General features: G+C 43.0%; 1 protein-coding gene across 5 annotated transcripts in view; it reads right to left on the bottom strand.

The window, feature by feature from the left end:
* Window positions 1-15029, bottom strand: part of TRERF1 (transcriptional regulating factor 1) — a 101387-nt gene extending 86358 nt beyond the window's left edge. For 2 of the 5 annotated variants that reach the window (XM_083858608.1, XM_083858613.1), the window contains exon 1: window positions 14958-15029. The gene's annotated coding sequence lies outside the window, so the exon portion shown is untranslated. Of the gene's footprint in view, window positions 1-13937; window positions 13955-14653; window positions 14665-14806; window positions 14874-14957 lie in introns of those variants that run through there. The other 3 variants (XM_083858609.1, XM_083858611.1, XM_083858612.1) reach the window with 3 other exon arrangements.
* Between the last annotated feature and the right edge of the window lie 7656 nt (window positions 15030-22685).

Raw genomic sequence — 22685 nt, 5'->3', positions numbered from 1 at the left:
CACTGCTTTCAGATCTGCCTTGTGTATGTGTGTATATTATATGTATCTGCCAAGACTTCCTCATTAAATTTACCATGAAGAACAAGCAAAACAATGTCACGTACAGTTGTATGATGTGCTGTACATCTCTTTCAGTTACAAAGCGTAAACCTGACTTCAAGTTTAGTCTGACTTGAGTCACTCATACTCTAAAGTGGTGTAGGACATGCCATCAAAATTATTTCAAAGGTCGACGTTCTGCAGATGCAGCAGGAAAAACATCCAAGAAAGTTTTATGGTATATGTAGCAAGAATTGGGGTAAATTGAACAGTTAGAGGGTCCTGTGCCAGACAGCTCACCAGGATACTGTCCCACTGACCCAAATTCTGCAACCAGCTCTGCCAATGTGAGCACTGCCAAGTGCACTTGTGGTCAAGCTGTGAGATCACTCCTCCTCCTACAATCCAGCTCAGAAACATACTACAGAAACACACCATGGCAGAATAAAAACTTACTACCCCTGTGCATGGACGCCCACCCACAGGAAGAAGAAACTGTTAGTTTTCTGACACAGAGACAGACCTACTTTAAGTCGTGTGATCCAGTTCTCAGTTGCCAACATTATGCAAGGGATAAGCAGAACAGCTCATACCACAGGTTTCTTTCTTACATAGGAAGAACATGAAGGACAACCAAACGAAAAGGAAACAGAATACTGGCAGCAAACTAAACTAGTTAATTACAGTCAAAAATATTTAGCAGCCTTTTGTCTTTATCCTCTTCAGTTTATCTCTCCTTACTGCAATGTATTTTTTAAAATCTGGATCTGTTCACTATATATGTGACTAGATTAAAAAGATTCCTTGAACACATGACTGTGCAATATGATTTAAATTCTTTGCAAGATCTCACAAACTCCTGTGTGCTTAATTTTAGAAACAAGGACAACAAAAAAAATCAAAAACCCAACAACGTCTGCCATTTCCATATGTGCTCTATATTTTACTAGTTCTTTACCAGAAATGAAGAAAAAAAAAACACCCCAAACCAACAACCCCCCCACAAAAGAATGTTAGGGGCATTGTATCTTTCCTGACACTGAAATACAAGATACTTCTGACTTGTTGTTCACCTAGACATCTGTTATACCCAGCTCTAAGTTCCCCCAACTGAAACACAGGAGTGGTAATTCAGAGATTTGAATGTGGAGATGTGAAGATTACGTGACAGTAATATCATGGATACTGGGGGATTCTGGTCATGCAATGCCCCAAAATTATTTTCAGCAGACACAGCTGCACCATTCCAAGTCCAGAGCAACTACAAGTCTCCCCAGATCCTCCTCTTGGTGGTTGTTTCCCAGATGATGGAAGGAGATGCAACATCAGCAATTACTATCACAGCAATGACCCATGGGGACCCAATGCACAAACATGCAATGTAAGAGCAACCAACTATGCAACCTGAACAGCTCTGGATGCTTGGCAAACACAGGGGGGAAGGCAGGTTCAGAGAGGCAGTCTGCCAGACTAGAGATTTCATGTCACTTCTCCAACCAGCCCCATACCACACAAATCACCAAGTAGGGATGCAACACATGTCCAGCTCTGTTTCTGGGGGCTGGTACACGCATCAGAAGGGACTTTGTGTTTTCCCTGATTAAGCCAAACCACACATAAAGACCCAAAACTAGACCTCCTGACTATTCCTTGAAGGTCACATCTCTACAAGTGGATGGTGGAGCTGAAAGACCAGCACTGCTACCAACCATGCTGTTGCTCTGCAAGGAACATGACCTTCAGAGGCCAATGCTTTCAACCTGGCCTTTTTGCTGGTGCTTAACTCACACAATTCTTTAATCCCATTAAGCATCTGATTTTTAAATACCGCTCCGCCTTGGCTCACAGGCACCTGCTACTGACAATTATCAGGGAACATATGTAAGAAAAAAAAATAGCATATGGCTATACAAATAACTGCAGCAACGAAGTGCTCCTCACAAGCTCTAAAAGAGACAAGTAATTGCACCAGCTCCATGCTGTGTGCCAAGCACTGACCACTCAAACACATGGGATTACACCAACATGTACCCTTCCAGCACATCCCTCAGCCCTTCCCCCTGCATCCCTTTGCTCTTGACTACCACAGAAAAAGAGACATAAAAAAATACGTGTGAATGGATATCGGTAACTTTCGCATGCAATGAGCCCAATCCAAAGCTGTTCCTGCAAGTCTTCCTGCTGGAGGTACCTGGAGGCCCCCTTGCCTTTCTCCCAGGGCAGAGGGCCGCTGATGGAGACACATGACAAGAAAGGAAATTTTTCCACACCCATTAAAGTGTCAGATGAGCTTGTTTCACTGTGGTTTTTGCGGGTTTTTTTAAAGTTATTGGGATGAGACCCATACCTACAGCCTCAGTCCTCCAAAAACAGCAAAGATAAATTAAAATGCTCTACATATAGGACATTATGGCAGAAAATTTAGCAGGAGAGTAAGAACAGTGGTTGTCCTTTTGCTTTGTCTCTGTGCACATTGGTACAACCACCAGCTCGCTACCAAGTCTGCTGCACACAAATTCAACATCCCATCTCTCCCTTTTCTTAATGTATTTATTTTTCCTCTGGGAAGTGACTTACTTTAAAAATTGCTTTATGATTAAAAAACACAGCAATCAACTTTTCAAAATGTCAACTTTAATTTGATTTCTGTTTCCCTCCTCCCAGGTCCTCAGGCTCTCACAGGAAACCCCCATGCCTCCACACTTTGCCACAGCTGTAGCCCTACATCAACCCTAGAAGGGCAGCTCCAAAACCTGGGGATATCTGGCACAGATGAGGAGCTCTCTACTCCTTGACAAGGAGCTCAGCTTTGCACATGGGACATTCAGCCACAAACTGAGAGCTTTAGTTCAAAATCTACTCAGTCTCACAAGGGCAGGTTTTGACCTGCAGGGCTATGGGGACATAAGCTACCCAACAAAGTGCCACAGCAAACTCCTGACCTGGTCACCAGAAGTGCCAAAAGGCACAGTGCCGTCCTTTGGTTGCTTCCACTGCAGCAGGGATCCTGGGAACAACGCAGCATTAGGGGGCCACCCAGTCTGGCTGCATGCACAGCGAGGAAATGAGCTACATTCCCACCAGCTTCAAAAGGCTTTACACCAGATCTTCATTTCTCCTCATCGCAAAAAATTCAGAACATTTATGATGAAGTTATCGATGTGCCACAAAGGAAGCAAAGGAAGACTCGCAGCACAGAGCTAATGCTCAGTTAATAACCCAACAGGGAGGAGAAAAAAACCTCTGAATTTAGCATGGCTGATGTAAGCTGTGATGTCATTTCCACACACAGGCTAGCAAAAAAAAAAAAAAAAAAAAAAAAAAAAAAAAAAAGAAAGAAAAAAAATCTTTTTTATTTCAGATCCAAGATACAGAGATATGTAAATTGCTTGGCTTCCATTTCAAATAAACAGTGTGAGATAACCCCAAAACTTAATAACACTTTCAGCCTTCTCTCCTGCTCTCCAGAGGAGTCGAAGCCTTCGACAGGATCAGCTCGCTGGGAGAGCAGTGAGCCAAACCACTTGTACAGGCACGCACCCTCAGCACCGTCCCACCCAGCAGTGCCAGCACTGTCTGGTTCTCACTCTTCAACAAGATGTTTGGTTTGGGTTTTTTTTTATTTTGGAGGAAGTAATTTTAAACAAAGTATATATATATAAAAATTCTTGCTCTAACAGCTCTAAAGGATTTTTTGGTATGATTATGGCTGAAATTAACTATTCTCTAAGGACAGATGAAACAAGCCAAGCAAAACAGGTCAGAGGATGAGAGAGAAAGGGCATCTTAGAATTATGAAAGATGCTCAGCTACATTAACAAGAAAAAACAAACAAACAAACAAACAAAACTTCAGCCAAACAGAAAAAACTGACGAAAGAACAATCTGAAAGTACAAAAAACCCAAACTTACTAAATTTGGGTAACTCAGGAAATGCTGCAGAATAATTTTACCATTTTTTAAAAGGAAGAGCTTTTTTTAAATTAACCTCTCCACTTCCCCCCCCCCAAGAAAGTAACTTCCTAATAGGAACTCTGCTGTAAGTGATGGGCTTACCTATTATGCCAGTAAATAATTTCAGAACTTGAGAACATTTTTAAGAAAATTCAACCTGAAGGGTAATTTTCCTGAAATTTCTGTTTGGCAAAAGAAAATAGTGTTTTCAACAGATGAATATCCTTCCCTGTAATTGTTATTCTGTTGCCATCATGTAAATTGGTGTTTTACACAAATGCAGCTTGAAACCTACCTACTTAAAGAAAAACAACCCGAGATAAAACCAACCTGCACAGAGCAAGGTAGAACAGTACCAATAACATGTAAGCACAGGTTTCTAAATAGTAAAAAAAAAAAGGTTGTTGCATAATTTATTCATTTTTCTGCTAGTTTCACAGATGAAGATAGCAGCACCATGAGATAGCCAAAAGATTTTTTTTGCCTTCAGCTTAGTAATTTACAAGCCTTTGAGTTTCACTGCGTTTTGTTGTTGTTGTTCACTGGGAAAATACTGTGGAAATAACATTTACCTGCATTCTCAGTCTACAAAGCTTGCTAAGTGCAGCTCCACAGAGACACATCCCACCAAGCAGCACACAGATTTACCGTAAGTTGGTGACTAATCCTTACAGTGTACCCTGTACGTGTATCACTGAGTCAGCTTGAAAGTTTGTTCATTCACTCAAACACCACTTCTTCCATTCTCCTCTCTCTCTGATCGGCAGGCAGGGCTGAAATCTGCCTTTCCTCCACTCAAAGAGAGCTTCTTACTGCCTGAACAGGCAAAAGGTGCAGGTACAGAAACTTGCTGCTCTTGTAGAGGATTGCCCTAAGAAAACGCACGCTTGCCTACACAACAGCATAAAAACAAACAGACCAAAAAAAGAAAGCTCCATATTTTCTTTCAGCAAGAAACTTCTGTGTATGCAAGGAAGAAGCCCCGCAGGGAGGGACTCTCCAGGGGGCACAAGCTGACCCTGCTCCTGGAAAAACTTCCCGGTTCCCACATTTGGCAAATATGTAACATAACGTACAAAGCCTCCGAGAAATGGCCAGTTTAAGTTTTACTGGTAACAAAAACAGTAGCAGAACAATGCAGGTACATATTCTAGATAGCTGTAGTGGCCACATATGACTTTGCATTTGCAAAGCCTAAAATAAGATGCCCCACTCTTTTGTTCTCTTTTTTCGTTTCTTGCAATTTACATAATTAGCAGTATGGATTTTCCAGAAATAACCTGAAAGTAAAAGTTATACCTGAAAAAAAAAGCAAAAAAAAAAAAGGCAAAAAAAAAAAAAAAAGCTGTTTATGTTAAGGATGGCATGGGGGTCAAATGTAAGGATTTTCCTTACAACTGAAGCCCATCATCCACTTTGTAATTATGATACTTCAACTACAAGAATACAATTATTACAGAGTAAAATAATTACAACAGGGAGCTGTAGTCATATGCAGACCCAACCTTGCGCCTTCTTTCAAACAGTCACACAGGTAGTTCAACCAGCTATAATAAGAGCAGGCCTTGCTAGAGATGACTAAAAATTGGAAAATCTGGTCCAATACTGAGCACGCAATCCGACGGAAGCCTTCCCACCAGCCAGCTTTATGTAATAATATATGTAGTAATCTATGTGCCATCGCCATATAATGTCTGCACTGCAACCTTATTGTTTTTGGACCATCGCCTACTGCCTGAGAGGTGGCCTTTAAAACCAGATGAGCCCATGTTATTTTAATGAACCCCTACTTTAACTAACGATCAAGTAGTTAGCCTAGGGATCGTATGCTGACAGACTTCCAGCATCAAAGTACAGCTCCTTTCATAAATTAGAGTAATTCTGTGGTATTAGTCTATCGTTTATGTATGTGCATGCAACGTCCAGATTAAAACTTCTGAAAGTTGGAAATCGTTGAAATAAAAGTCTACTAAGATTTTATTTTATCATTCCCACTCATGTTAAGCAGCACCTTACTATGCAGGCAACCACATTTGGCTTAACTTACATTCTTTTCATTAACAAAACAGTACTTAATCCAATGTCTTTTTTTCTGTGTACCTCCCTTTTCAGGTGTATTATTTCTTTAAATCTAAAGCTGTTTTCAACTTCAAAGACTAACTTTTTACTACAAGCAATATAAGAACAGTAAAATTCATCCTCTGCAATGCATCTTTGGTTTTCAAGTATATAAACGGTGAAATCTTTTTCGTTTTACCTGCAAGGCATATTCTCTTATTCATGCTCTTTCATTATAATAGCAGCAACTTTAGAGAAGTATTAAAGTTCATTATAAACCATCTCTTTCAAAATTTCAGTCCTAAAAAACCCTTCTTTTCCTCACTTAAGAAAAATTTTGCCTCTCATTTTCTAATTTTATCAAACTCATACAGACAGCAGCAGTAATTTTTCATTGTGATCCGTATTGCTCACATACCAATTTACTGAACTCTGACAGCATAAAACAAGCTTAACTGACAAAAAAAAATAAAATACAGAGAGTCACTGTTCACCATCACAACTGAGAAGCCTCTTCAAGTCTTGGAAACACATCATCAGTAGAAGAATAAGAGAGAATCTGCCTGCCCATACTTCTGCAAATATTTTGGCTTAGAGAATTACAGCCATCTTAAATGGAGATATGCCCCTACCATATTCAGAAATAAGTAGTTATGAATATGAATCTCACTTCTCCAGACATAAATTGCCTGCTAATTTAGAAACCTCTCTCCACTCCCCCGCTCAGTACCTGATGCTTTGCCATGCAGACTTATTGAAACACATGGCAATGGTTTGCAGGGCACTCCTGCGGATGGGGACAGAAAGATCATCAGTGCTCCATTGCTTGTGCTCAGACACCTCCTACCAAAGCAGGTACTTGGTTCCTACAACCTGTCTTACCTTGGCATGAATCAGGAGGGTGAAAGCCCTTCCAAACAGAGGCAAGAATGCCATTTCTGACACTCAAATGCCTCCATGAAAAACCTGCATCTTGCCCCATTTGACATGCTCCTGCTCGCAGCAAGTGTGCTGCCAGAGAGTGTTAGAACTTCAAACGGCTTTACTCAACCCTTTCAAATAAAGTATCCTGGTTCAGCATCTCACTGCTAAAGCACGTCAATCTCTGAGATGGTTTTCCACCTTATTTTTGCCAGGAACTCATTAGAATATCACTGCAAGTACTTGTTTATTATCATTGCTCTGATGCTGAATTCACGTTTTTACAGTGATCAATAAAAACTAAATCAGCTCACTACACACTCAGCCCACACATGAAGAAAATTAATTTAACAAGATCAAAGTCGTCTACCTTCTACTGCTGTAAAATCAGAACCAGCCTGATGGTTTTTGCCAGTTATCTTTGAAGAATGATTGGAAATGAATAAAAAATCATTCTGGAAGCATACACCGAAATTACAGATACAAAACAGAGATAGGACACATGCAAGCAACCACATGGGAGACCTTTGCTTGAATTTGAACTGCATGAATTTGAAAGCATCAGTGCTACTGCAAAGCTGCACCACTCAGTGTGGCTGAACATTAACCATTTCTTCTGTTTCATCAAGATACATAAGGATTCCCCTGCAACACTAAATATAAGCTTTTGAAAGGTGACCAAAAAAAACCTAAAATAATGCCAGTGAGTTAACATCTGAACTGCTTCCACACATTTCCCTCCAAATATATTAGGGGCACAAGCAGCAACAAAAGTGCTGCATTCAGCAGTATTGAGCTATACATGGCATGTACTTGTTCTTCAGGTGACTACAGGCTCCAGCTCAGCTTTGGTAATGGCCACAGAGCTCAGGGTTATTTCAAGGCCCACTGGTGGCCTAGGAGACACTGAAGATGCTTTCAGCCTCTCAAAAGAGTGCAACTTACAGTCCTCTCCTTGCTGAGAGCAGCAAGGGGCCAACTCAAACACCACCAGCTCTCTGCAAGGTAAGCCCAGCTTCCATGCTCAGGATAAAACAAAATATAAAAGCAGCAGACCAAAAAAGAAGCAATTGACATGATGTTTACAAAATTTTAAGTCAATATCCTAAATATTTCAGGGCTTTGGCAGCCTACATTTTAGGAAAAAGAAAGTTCAGTTTAGCTATGTACAGTCTTCTAAGTATTCATATTTGTGAACCATGTAAAGTCTGCTCAGCATCCATTTTTTTATTTAATGCACTGCTACTGTTGCTAACAATGCTAATTTTAATATCACATGAAGAGCAAATACATAGCAAATCTGCTTACAAAAAAATTAAAATAATAATTAAAAAAAGCATTATTTACTAGTCAGGGTTGTCTTTTTCTGGTACAAACAAGATCTTCCACTAGGACATCACCTCCACCAGCAGAAAGAGACAGCAAGGTAGCAGCAGAACGAAGTACTGGTGGTACAAGTCCAGGAGGCAGCACTGCCAGCTGCATTCCTGCTCCAACACCCAGCACCTACAGACACTTGCCAAAGAAACCCCATTTACCTTCTCCTCCTTCATGAACCACTCCACTGTCAAAAGAGTTAGCAACTTTTAATCTCTGATCAGAATGTGCATTAAAATCACCTCAGCTTATGTCTCTGAACTTTCACAGATTTGCGCTGCAGTACCTCCTAACCTGCAGTATTAAAAAAATTGTATTCAGAATTAAAGTACATTTCTTTTGAAGAAAAAATATAGTAACATATGGACAACATGCTTTGTAATATATTTCCTGCTCCCCAATAAACTGTATTCAATTCTGCCTGGAGAATAGAGGGCTATTTCAAGTTATGCAAAGCTCTAGCAGCATTCATTTAATGAGGACCCACTTAAGATCATGCTCTTGCAAGAGTAGCCATATGCATTAGAGCCACAGGACAGCAGGTTTACCTTACTGACATTCCAGAATTGTAGTGGGTGTTCTGTTAAGAAAATGAAAGAAGTTACTATGTAGGTCAAGCGTGGAATTAAAAATAATAATAAAAAAAAGCCTAATGTAGCTGTAATTGGCATAACCCTCCAAGTGTAAACAGAGATCCTTCCAGGAAAATGCACTTCTAGTTCTGATTCGGCATGTGAAACATGACAGTACTGGGAAAAACACTTTCCTGCTAGTACAACTGGAACTCAGACAGGACCCTCACCCACACAGAAGTGTTGCAAAACCCCTCAATGCCCTAATAATATTCACTATTCACGAGCAGAATTTTTGTTTTACTGGGGAGAATGTATTTAAAGTCATTTCTAAACACACCAGCATTAGCTATTTTTTAGTTTTAAATATAAAAACTAGAACACAGACTTCCTTCCTATCCACCCTCATGCCCCCCCAAACACACATACACTAAAAATATATAAATAAAGGAAATGAAACTTCCCCATCAATGAAAATTGGGGGGGCGGGGGGGTCGGAGAAGAAGAGAGGAGGGAGAGGAGAACAAAGAGAAAAATTATTTAATTTTTAAAAAAGACAGAACTTCAGCCGTTTTCAAATTTTAAACTTGCTTCACAGGGTTGGGTACTTTTTCTGCATAGTCTGATGCTGAAATTATTTAGGATTTGACATTCACTTAAAAAGAAACTACCTGATATAAATTCTGCACCTCAAATGGCCCCTGTCCTTTAAGAGTCCTGGTAAGCCTTGTTTTAGCCAGATGGTGTGAACAAAAACCCCACCATCAGGGATCTTCTAAAAAGGAGGTGCTGATAATTTAACATTTAACTTACACCTACCTGTTTTGCTGGGGCAATCCTTCCCCATCCATATTTTTGCAGTCTTAACACTCCAGAGTTAGCTGGAGTAAGTTTTAGTACCCAAGCCTGAGTTTTTCCTTTTAGTGAATCTGAGATTTTTGACAAGGTGGGGAGTGGGGGGAGGAGGAAGGAATCAAAAAAGACCATCTGCAACAATCCTGCTTTGCTATAGTTGCAATGAACTTTAAACATGAAGAGAAAAAATGGCAAATGAAAACAAAACCTTGCAGCTCTGCAATTCAAGGACATATCACAATGCGGGCTCTATAAAAAAAAAAAATCTTACCATGAGGAGTTGATGAGGGGAGGGAGGGGAAAGACAGAAACCATTTTCTTGCTGAACTAAACAGACAGGAGAAAATTTGTGGCAAGACCCAGGATGGCTGCTTTAGACATTGGTGAGGTATGGAAACTCAGCATTGTCACTGTGTGCCTGGGAAATGGCAACAGCCCACCTGAGCAGCAGAGGGGAAGCCGGAGAGAAGCAATTCTAACAAAATTCTAACAAAATTTAAACTGTAGATTGGAGAATGACAAACTAAAAAGAAAACTAAAAAAAAAAAAAATCAACTACCAAAAGGCAAAAATCTGCCTCATATCAGGATTTTGGGTCTTTCCAGAGCAAATCATCAGTCAATTATAAAAACTTAGGTGGGCTGTTTGTGTGCGACACATTACTCTTTGTTACAGAGTAAGCTGAAACCACAAGACTCATTTCACTCAGAACCTCAAAATATACTTAACTACAGGACTACTCCAAAACCCTGCAACACCCCCACTCTAATGCAAAGAGTTTAAACTTTAAAAAAAAATCAAACATGATTACACAGTAATAGGGTAGATATTTAAGAGCATGTCCTGGGTTCCCCAAACCATTATCCTCTCAAGAAGAAAGTAACATAAATGATGTATTTTCCTTCAAGTTTCTGTGGCAGCAGGTTTTAACCTGAGCACATTTTCCAGTTTTTTCCCCACACAAATCAATGGTTTGGGTTTTTTTTTTCTGCTGCTGTTTTGAGCAGGTTCAGGTGAGCCCACATCTCCATCATCATGGAGTGACACAGGCAAGCCAGAAAGAGAGAAAAGCAACTGCTATCAAAAACACTATTCCTTCTTCCTGCAGAAACCAACATCCAAGAAGAACCAGTGTAAATATGATTTGCTGACCAACTGTGTCACCCACTTTTTCCTCCTGGCAAGCCTGGACATACAGAGCCACAGCAAGGAGATGATGGTGCAAGAATCTGAAGTGCCCACTCTTGGCATTTGAGATCTAACAGGAGATACTCCCACAAGCTAAGTTAACTTGGTGCCTAAATGCATGCTGCTCAAAAGTAACTTCAGGGAATCTCTTAAATCTGTTTCGTTTCAAGCAAAGAGTTGTTAAAGACAAAAAAACCCAACCCAATAAAATGGTTGCTACTGTTCTTTGAACCAGGTTCAGACCTACTCTTTGAAGGAAGAGTTGCCTTTCTTAAAATACATTTGAATGTGCTATTTTTGTCTTTATCTTAGAAGGCCCGATTTCCCCTCACAGCCCTGCAACTGATTACAGTAATAGGTTTCTCAGAGATGGACAAGTTAAGAAGAGGTTTTATAACTTCACATACAGCAAACCATACAGAATATGCCGCCTTCCTTTTTCTTTAGTTCTGAATGCAACCCCCTCACTCCCTCAGCACTTACATACACAGTAACTCTACCGCTGTAAGCAGTGCCATGGAAGTCAGTGTGACCACTTGTGCTCCTCACCTTACGTAAATAACCATGGGTGTGGCAGCTACTCACGGCAGAATTCAATTCATACGTGCACTGGAAGATGCTTTTGCCTCCTTCTCTCGGGTGGAAGGCAGGCAAAAGGATCCGTTAATTTTAGGGACAGAAAAAATTGCAATTCTGATAAATTTTCCTTGGAACTATGCAGCTCTCAAAAGAATGCAAGGGGAGGAAACAAATGGTTTCCACACCAACCATTATTTTGTGTCTGTCAAACTCTGCTTGCTTTTTAAAAAACAAACAAACAAACAAAAAAAACCTAAACAAAACAAAACAAAACAAAAAAAAATTAAAAAAAAAAAAAACCAACCCCAAAAAACAAACACATATTTCTAAGGAAGCTGAAATGAAACTGCCTTATCTCAGTTATTATGACACATATTAAGGAGGCACAATGCAGGGCCCTTCTTTTTTATACAGTCCCATTACAGTGTTGGGAAAGGGAGAGAAGGGCCTTCTCAAACACTTAGCTGAATAAGTTTTTAGGTGACATATCCCCCATTTGAAAAAAATAAAAAAAAACAACAAGAAGATGAAAATATTCACAGCAAAATATTAACTGACTGCTATAGGAAACCTACAATACTCCACAGAACTGCTCTTATACTTTTCTCACACTCCTGGATGCCATTATGAGCCCAGTTTATAATAGCAAGCCTCACTGTATCACTTGAAGAATGAAAACGGCCAGAAAAAGAAAAGCAACAAAGTTTTGAGTTTAAAATCTAGGAATTCCTTTTTTCTATCTAGGCTACGTGAGCAGTACCCTAAAGCAAAACAAACCTAAAACAAGGACTTGCTTTATGGTCTGAAATGAATACTGGAGGATTCTCAATAGGCAGGTCATCATCAGTAGGTTGAGAAAATGAAATGGCTTAGGCATGGAGAGGTTTTCAGTCTATCGAAATACAACATGAGTCAATGTTAGGTAGAGAGGTTAGTCATGCTGTGGTTTATTTACGCTCATGTTGGCCCATGGTATTAAACACTGGAGGCAGGATGCCTGCCTAGCTACCTGTGGCCTCATCCCTCTTCCCCAGGGAGGGATGCCAACATGCCAACAGGACATACATTGATGCAGCAGCGTGATTAAGCTCTGCTCTTATCATATCACTGAGAGGCCACTTCTCCAGCCTGCACTCAGGCCAAGTTTCACAGTGAAGCATATTACTTGTAATTGAGTTTTTTTTGGCTTTTCAAGATACACGGGTTTGACCACCACACCACAGTGCTGCTCAGGTCCTCATTGAGGTCTCCAACTTCAGAAACATAAGCTGGTAATCAGTGGTAGAACAAATTGTTCTAGAGTGTTCATTTGTACCAAAACCTTTTGAGTAGGCTATAGTTAAGGTCTTAATTTTTCCAAAGTTTATCAAAGTATCTTCTACAGAAGAAAGAAAAGCGCATACAACACATTTCCTTCACATGAAAAATCACTTATCTAAATTCTAGAAAAAAAAAATTCTTTATTTGTTTTATGCAAAGTTGCATAGCACGCACACATAGAGCCCTCATGGAGTGGCCCTTCTGTTGTTATATGTGTGCCTTGGATGACACTTAGAAAAAAGGTAAGGTAGCAACCAGGACATATTCAACACCGCCACTTCTGTGGGCAACAAAGCAAAATGGGTTATTTCTAGATAGCTGCACCTTATTAATGCACTGGCTCCATTCTGATCCAACTGAACATCCAAGACCATGAAGCAGATAAGCAATGACAGCGAGCAGCTGCATGTACTGCATGCAGGAACAAGCCATGCACACACTGACACTATAAGGATGGGTCACCTCATCACAACACTGTACCCTGAGAGAGGGGAACAGACAAATCCCTGGTGCCCAGGGGAGCTCTTGCGGGCCAGAGGCCCAAGCAGGATGGGCACAGGCAGCAGAGTGGCCCTGCTGAGCAGCCAGGCCAACCTTGCCAGATGAACTCTCTCCTCTCCCCCTATCTACAGTAAAATTGTATCAACCAAAGGCATAAAACTTCCCCCTCAGTGATCACCTGCTTAAAACATTAATCATGCAGTTAAGCACTTCACAATATCTTCCATAAATATTTAAACTAAGAGTAATCCTGTGCATTTTGCTGCCATCACGCCAGTTTGTAAAATGTATGAATCTCACCTGTAACTATCAGAACGATGACCAGCACTGGCGCACAAGGATGGCAAGTGCAGGTCAGATTTTAGTGGCCGAAGGTAATAACCTGGCTAGGTTTACATCTCCATCAGTCAAGCCCGGTTAGTTGGCAGGCAGACGTGAAAACCACTCCGTAAAGTCCGCAGAAGGATGAACAGGCACTATCCATTTATTAACTGCTTAACTGCCGATTAATTTCCCTTGCAAATCGCCTCTCCGGTATTTAAACACCTGGCTAAGAGTTTTTTTGCTCCTTACCACTCGGTAATTTTGCCGGGCCAGGAAAGCGGAGCGCCCCTGCAGCGCCCAGCCCGCCGCGCGCTCCTCTCCCGCGGGAATGGAGGGAGGAATTCCCATTCCTCCTCCTCCCAAACGAGCTCGCCCCACGCGGTGCCGCCCGGGAAGGGCTCCGCAGCCGAGCCCCGGGACCAATACCAACAGCGACACCGGGACGGCGCCGGGCGCGCTGCGGGACCAAGGACGGGAGCAGCGGGTGGCGGGGGAGCCCACCCGTGTCAGGGGCCGTGACGGGCAGCGCGGCCGGGAGAACTTCCGCGGCCAGCCCCGCCGAGCCGCCCTAACCCGCCTCTGCTCTGCTCGGCTCGGCTCGGCACGGCACGGCTCGGCACGGCACGGCACGGCACGGCACGGCACGGCACGGCACGGCACGGCGGCGCCCGGGACCGGCAGCAGCAGCAGCAGCAGCAGCAGCGCCGGCCCCGCCGCCCCCCGGCCCGGGCAGGTACCGGGAGCGCCCCCGGGACGGGCAGGAGGCGGCGGCGGCCGGGCAGGGCCTGGGCGCTGCAGACCGAAAGTCAACTGCGAGCTGCAAACTTTTTTTTCTCCCTCCTCCCCCACCTCCCCCCCCTTCTTTCTTTTTTTTTTTTTTTTTTTTTTTTTTTTTTCCTCCCTCCTCTCCTTCCAGCACAGCCGCGGCTCCTGCAAAAGCGAAACTTGCGAAGCGTTGTCCCTACCTGGCGCGGAGTCTGCAACAAGTGCAGCCGGGCGGGGGTGGGGAGGGGAGAGGGGGGGGCGGGCACGGGGCTCCTGGCGGTGTCGGCGAGCAAATCGCGATATTAATTCATTTATTACGGAGCTGCCCCGGGGCTCGGTCCTACTTCACTTACAGTACGGCGCCCATCCTGTAAACAAATATCGCTCCGCCAGGAAACGCGCTCCCCCGGCCCGGCCCGGCGCGGCGCGGCACCCACCCCGGCACATGGAGCGGAGCGGGGCGGGGGCCCCGCGCCGGGGGAGGCTCCGGGCACCGCCACTTACCTCCGGCACGGCCTCCCCCGCCCGCCGCGCCGCCGAGTCCGTGATGCAAAAAGAGAGAAAGGAAAAAAAAAAAAAAAAAAAAAAAAAAAAAAAAAAAAAAAAAAGAGAAAAAAAAATCCCGGTGTCAGCAAATCGCTGTCAAATAATTTCCTTGCAGCAGGGAGCCGGGAAAAGCAGAAGCAGGAGGGGGAGGAGGCTGCGGGAGGCGGCGGGATCCCTCCGCCGCGATGGGTCTGGCCCCGGGTGGCGAAGCAGGAAGTAAGGTGGCGGTGGCGGTGGCGCCGCGGCCGCCCGGCCCCGCCGCGGGGCGAGGGGCGCCCGCCGCCCCCGGGCCCGCCCGCCCGGCCGTGCGCCGCCGCCGCCGCCTCCCTCCCTCCCTCCTCTCTCCCGCTCCGCCGCGCCGCGGTCTGGCCGGCAGCCCCTCCTCTCAGGGCGGTGAGCGCAGCGCAGGTGCCGGGGCCACTGGCGGCGACCTGTCAGCGGCTCCGGCGGGGCGCGGGCTCGGGGCCGCCGCGGGATCCCGCCGAGTGCCGCAGGGCGGTGGGGCCCGGCACCGATCCCGCTCCCGATCCCGATCCCGATCCCGCTCCCGCCCGGGCGGCGGCGCTGGGGCCGAGGGGTCCCGCCGAGTGCCGAGGGGCTGGGATGGAGGGGCTGCTCCCTGGAGCCGGGGGTGCCCTGCCCGGCCTCCCCCAGCCCCGGGGCGCGCAGGGGGACAGTGGCCGCGGGAAAGGCGCGCTCGCTCTCTCTCTCTCTCTCTCACCCCGGAGCTCCCTGCCCTGAGCGGGGAAACGCTGCTGCGCCTGCCGGGGCCGCCTCCGGCTCCAGGGCGGCTCCTCCGCTTCGGGTTAATTTAGAAGTTAATTCTCTAATACAGCCAGCAGTGTAGGAACTTGCTCCTGCGGTCACTGATCTTTGCCGCTGGTAGTCGTAAATGATTTTTTATTTTTTTTTTAAGTCCACAGAAACATTTTGGTGAAATAGGTCATCGGCCCTTCTTCCCTTGGGCTCAGCATTTGCATTAGATTGCACCAAAATGTTCCCTCGCAGGGAAGGGTTTTACATCTTGGGGACAGATATGTGATGGGCACAGCTTATGCAGCGCTCTGTTTAGGCTCACGGACAATGACAGACTGTAAGAAACCATAGCTTGGGAGAGAGAAATTGAAACGGGGATGGTGATAGGCCTACTTCTGCCTTCAAAGAGGGAAAAAAAAACCCCCAACAGACAAAACTCTGAAGGGTTATAAGTGGAACAGAAAAAGGTCTTTGGTGTTAGCATTTGTGATTCAGCCTTACATTATGGTTACCAGCAGCCTCATTTTCTTTTTATGGTCATCCTGGTTTCCTGGTTGCATGACACTTCCATCGGCCCACTGTTCTTAATAATTTAACTTTTTATTGTTTTGATTGTTTTGATTTACGGTGTAGATTAGAGCAAGAGTGAAAAAGTATGATGTCACCCCTTGGCTATTAAATTTCTTTGAACTATAGGCAAACGTGAGAAAGGCTTGGTTTTTTCTTAGCCAGCTATTAATTTTCTAATTTTATTTTTACTTAACTGAAGAATACCATTCAGATACTGTAAGTTCTCTGTGCTGAGCTATGCAAAATCTATGCTGAGTTTTGGATTCAATGGTTGGCTTGTTTGCTTGCTGGAGTCCTAAGTTATATAAACTATGATGAAAATAGAATTAAAACCACAACTCGACATGTGCTTTGCCTCTGTTTGTTTTTTGTGTCTAGTCTGGAACCCAGAATAGCCCATATTACTTGTGATTTCCAAAATGACCTCTGAAAATAAGCAATGGAATTTAACAGTCTTTCTAGGTTTGTCTCAGCATCTCTACTTGTCCAATTAATCAATGCAAGCAAATCTCTGTTGAATCAGCTAGGTGTTACTTGATTTACCTGAAACACAAGGGTTTGTGCTATAACTCAAAATAGAAGCAAATGTCTCATTTAAATTTGAACAAAGAATCATTAGCTCAGTTAATTAGAGCATGATGCTAGTAAGGCCAAGATTGTATGTTTGCCTCCAGTGTGGGCCATTCACTTAAGACTTGGACTTGATGATCCTTGTGGGTCCCTTCCAACCCAGAATATTCTGTGATTATCAAGCAGCCTTCTGACATGCTATAAATTAGACCCATCTTACTCTGCCATAACAAGTTTAGCTACACAAAACTCTTAACTCTGGACAACATTTCCATAAAATTGTGTGGGCTGGCTATAGCCAGACTGCATTCTTTGTGTTTATCCTGCCTGTTATGAGTTGGTCTTCGTCAAAAGCACAAAACCTTAATTTGTGTTCTCAGTCTTCCTGATCCTTCTTCTAATCTTTTAAGGATTTGAGTATCAAGCTTCCCACTTTTGCATAAAAAAAATCAGACTGCGATTTACAGTATTCAGCCTCAGAATAATTCTACAGGCTTGTCATGATGTTGTTCAACAAGGATTTGGCAGGGATACCTGGCCAGTTGGTGAGCTGGAAGCCCTCAAACCGGGCTGAGGTCCTGGCTGGCCCAGCCGCCCGCTTGCTGCTGTCAGAAGAGGGAGACCTTGCCCTCTCCTTCCCTGCCCGCCGAGCTGGTTCAGCTGGCCAAGCCAGAATGCTATTCCCTCTCCAGGCTAAAGTTCCTGCCATTTTGGTGAGCTCCCTGGGAGGTCAGCACAGGCGGAGCTGGGGGGCCAGGGGAGCCCTGCAGCAAGTTGGCAGGGTGGCTCAGCTGCCTCCGAAACCTCCCAGTGCTTACAAACAACACAAAAGCAGCAAATGTCTTACGGGAACTGCCATCGCTCTGCCAGAGTCTTGTTAGCAATTAATGCATTTTAATTTTTTTTTTTTCCTAAGCGGGGCTGTTTCAGAAATGAAGGCATTACAGAAGTTTAAAAGTGACAGAGGTCTCTGATCATCCTCCTGGTTCATTCCTTTCTGGCGCAGAATTGCTGTGTCATTATTTTCCTAAACGCCTTAGTTTTTATTAGAAGGCTTTGCCTTGACTTTGTAGGCTTTCTAAGAATGACAATGCTGAAGAAAACTATGGCTGTGGTAGGAAGCAACATACCTTTTTTCAATAACTGGAGTCATTAAAACAAAACCATTTCAGACACCTTAAAAAAAAAAATCACATTTATGCAAGTATCTTACTGGTCAAAGTCACAGCAGCCAAAATATCCAGTTTCTTGGTTTTAGATGCCTGTTTTCAGGTTGAATTTTGAATTGTGGATGTTATCCTAAAAAAAAATAAATAATCAGACTGCAATTATCTGAGTTCATTGAGCAAGGCTAATGACAGGCTTAGATTTGTTTCAAGGGGGAGCTTTTGAGCCATAAAGTGTACTGATGGATTTAGGTATAAAAGCAAGTTCAGTTTCAGAACCTGACATTCGACATAATGTGGACTTTATACTTGTAATCGAGATTATAGCCTTATTTTCCAGAAAAAGTAAAAGCCATCGTGGAAATTTCAAGAGATGACAAATCTATCCTTTGTTACCTGTTGTTTTGGTGTAATTACTGATCCACCCCTTGGTTAAATACTTGACCTTGATTTTTCTTTCAGTTTGTAGGTTTTCCAGCATGAAGTTGCTGGTTCTTTCCCTTCTAAATCAATTTAGTATCATGTGGATCTCTTGAATTTAGTCAGTCATTTGTCTCTTTTCTTTTAGATCTGTAAGACACACTGGGATCCTACAGGAGTGACAGTGGTAGAACAGTTTTAAAAAGCCAAACGTGTGTTTTCTGTGAACACATTCATTCCCTGTGCATCAAAAGGGAAGTAGCAACAGCTTCCCACAACCTGAACACATGCACAAAAAACCCCCATAATTATTGGCAATGGTCTTGCTCAGAGAATAACAAATGCGTAATTCCAGGTTGTCCCCGTGCTCAAGAGACAGTATCTCTGCTTTGTTTCAACAGTATCTCTGCTCTGGCCTTGGCACTCTTGCCTTCATGTATGTTGGGCTGTGGTGTTTCTCCCTCTTAGGTCCTGTCACCAGGAAGCTCAGGACATGGAGAGCTTCCAGGATAAAATAGCTTGCCCTCTTCAATGTCACTTCTGACTGCATCCATTGCAAGTTAGAAAAAAACCAGACAAGGGTTAAAATGGAGCTGAATAATTTTTAGTAGAAATGCATCAGGACCCCAGCTACTGCAAACTACCATGTACTTCTCTTTGTCCACTTCCACGACCCAGATGAGGAGCAGGCCTGTGTCAGGAGAGCAATATCCCAGCCTTGCTGGTCCTAGTTGCCTCTTGTCCACTGCAGTGACTGCTCTGATTCCAGATATGAGGTGAGGTCACAGATTTCACTGGCAGCCTAATATGATCTCAGATCATGCTGCTGCCATTTGAAAACTAATCCTGGAAGTAAGACTTTTTAATTTTATTTTTTTCTTTCAGCCAGATTGCTTTGCTGATTGCAGAGCATAAGGAATGGTGCAGGAAATGTGCCAAGGAGGGGAGAGCATGAAAGCATACTGCTTTCATTCAGACTGCTGGTGCAAGCCCTGCTCACAGGGCCCCTCACTACAAGAAAAAAATTGAGGTTCTGGAGCATGTCCAGAGAAGGGCAACAGAGCTGGTGGAGTGTGTGGAGCACAAGTCTTATGAGGAGTGACTGAGGGAACTGGGGTTGTTTGGCCTGGAAAAAAGGAGTCTTAAGGAAGACCTCACTGCTGTCCATAACTACCAGAAAGGAGGCTGTAGCAGGATGGGGTTGGTCTCTTCACTCAATTAACAAGGAATGGAACTAGAAGAAATAGCCTCAAGTTGCACCAAGAGAGGTTTAGAATGGGTATCAGGAAAAATTTCTTTATGGAAAGTGTGGTCAAGCATTAGAACAGGTTGCCCAGGGAAGTGGTGGAGTTACCATCCCTGGAGGGATTTAAAAGATATGCAAGATGTGGTATTAAGGGAGAGTGGTGGATTTGGTAGTATCAGGTTAATGATTGGACTCAATGATCCTAAGGTCTTTTACAAATGAATGATGCTATGAATCTTTCCATTAAGGCTAAAACAAAAGTTAATTGTGATGGCTAAAGTCCTGCTATCCTTTATGGAAGTTACTGACTCCAGCTACACAGCTTTGCCCCCTGTTTGCACCCAACGCTGACACTGTGATCCAGATCACCTCTGACACCTGGTGAGCCAGATCACCTCCCAGTGCTGGCAGAAATGCCCTGTCATTTTTCCCATAGATAGCTTCACTGAGTCAGTCAGACAAGTAACAGAAAAGAAGACAGGATTGTGTGCTCAAAAATGGGATTTGCAGCCACACCACTTTAAATTGCCTCTAATTGTCTCAAAGCCACAGCTGCTATCTCATCTGACAGATAAGATGCTCTCTAAGGAGGTCAGTCCAGGTAGTGGACAAAAACAAAAGGAAAACTGAACCAGTACAGCTGTTTGCACTGCAGTCAGCTCTGGAAATCCACAAGCACTAGTTTTCTCTCAACTACAACCTCAGGAATGTTTTAGCAAAGCTTAGAGCTGCCCATCTTCTAAGTCAGTCACTGATCTGCTCCTTCAGCACAACCTGCAGTAGCTGCTGAGCCCCTGGGGCTCTGGCCCAGTGCTGGTGGAGCTGGGTGCTGCTGGATGAGGGATCCTCCTGGCAGCTCTTGGTGGAACATGGCTTTGACCTTTCTGCATCTCTCTGCAACTGAGATACAATGTCACTTCACAGGGATGCCCTGAAGCAAATTAAAACATGTAAAGTGTTTAGGAATGTTTTGGTAAAGAAATAACAGATAGGAAAGTGAGAAATAGTGATGATTTTAAAACCTTTTTTTTTTTCCAGTAATGCTATTAGTGTTTTGCAACTGTATGTGAGCTCTAGAGAGGAAAAGGAGTTCTTTTCTTTAAAAGACATTCTTGCTTCATTTGGTTTGTGCCAGTTCCCATTCCTCTAGGAAGAGTTGCTTATACTATCATGCTGTCAGGAATAATCTGTAGGCATGTACATATGCGCACAAGAGACACAGTGACATGGGCCATCTTGCAGGATTTTGTCCTAGTGAGCAATGCACGGTTTGTGTGCCTTTTTCACATGCCAGAAAAGAGGATTTTTTTTTAATACAATACACTGACATATATATTTGTAAATTTACAAATTTGTTTAATTTATACACATTACATAAATCATATTACATGCATTTGTAAATTATGAATGCATAAACATATAAAACCGATGTATCTTTATAAAACTAACAAGTGAAAATATTTTCTTTAATAATTTCCAGATTTTAAGTCGATGGTGTGATTTGAGCTATTCTGCACTTTAAAACCATTAACTGTGGATCTGAGTTGGGAATACAATCAGGGGACAGTAATACTGTCATTACAGATGGTTAAAGTAGTGAACAGAGGTGGTCCAATGTCTTCCAGGAATGTAGCTGCAGAGGTAAAGTATGAAAAAATTCTCCCAGGTCTTTGCACCTTTTTATGTTCTGAAGACTGACCAGTATTGTTCAAGTAAATCCTGTGCCCACCTTGAAATGTTTGGAGCTTTGGCTGACATGCAAGAAGCTTTATCCCACTGGCTTTGTATGTGCTCCCAGTGGTACCAGCTGAAAAGTGCTCTATGAAGAAGCAGCTAAATCTGGTGCTGTTGTACTGTTGGAAAGAAATACACAGTCCTGTTTGCAGAAAAAGATTCAATTGAATTACACTATTTAATGAAAACTGCCTTTATAGAGGTAACATCAACTTGAAATGCAGTGAAATCCAGTGAAATGACAGATTTAAGCTACTGTCTCCTCATTTTGTTGAATGCCCCCACCAATCTTTCTGAATTGTTTTATCTTGGCTTTAAAAATCTGTTATGTCATAAAATTGATACATTAAAAAGAGGCTTTAGGATGGCTTGCTACAGAGAGCTGTATTAATGTGTTTGTTGAAGAAGAGAAATTCTACTTTTGAGTACAGAAGGAAAAAATGAAGTTGATTACAATCAAAAGTTTTCTAAAGATATAAGATTATAGAAAAGATGCATGATGAGAGTAGAAGGAAGCCTGGCATATTAACTTTAAGTTACAGTTAATCTAAATAACTTTCTGTAACAGAAGGCTAATATCTAAATACAGATATGATTAAGTCACTGTGGTTCTCTATTGCAACATGCAATGTGTCTCAGTCCACACTGGCAACTGAGATCAAGATTAAAGTTTTGTTCCTTTTTCAGAATTTTGTCTGTTGGAAGTGGATGCAATCTTGGCAATAGCGCACTGCATATTGTGCGGAAGTGCAGAGACACCCACCTCTGATCAGAACTATCTCTGTCACCCTACTTTCAGCCATTTCTGTTTTCTATTTAATATTCCTCAGCACAGAAGCAAATTATTTTGGTGATTTAATTCAAAATGGAATGTACCCTGTCTAGGTTTTGTTGAAGGCGTTTAAAACAGCCATCCACATCTTCTGCTCTGAACTTTCTTTCAGAACTGTAACCTGAATTTTTATACAAGTATTTTATAGTCATATATACCAGTTACTTCAACATTTCACTGTGTCTTACTTATTTGTTTCTTACATATGTGACAGTGGGCAGATATGCATTTAAACTGTAGGGATACAGCTGTCAAGTTTAAAAATGCTATTAACTCACACGGATATCATACTGTATATGCAATATATATACAGTATATTCTGTTTATAGTGATGTAGGGCACTTTACATCATCAGATAGATGTAAGCTGTATTGTTTCACAATTTTACAGTG

The sequence above is a fragment of the Zosterops lateralis genome (assembly GCF_965231275.1).
Source record: "Zosterops lateralis genome assembly, chromosome: 3".
Lineage (NCBI taxonomy): Eukaryota > Metazoa > Chordata > Aves > Passeriformes > Zosteropidae > Zosterops > Zosterops lateralis.
This window is presented reverse-complemented; position numbering and strand designations above follow the sequence as displayed.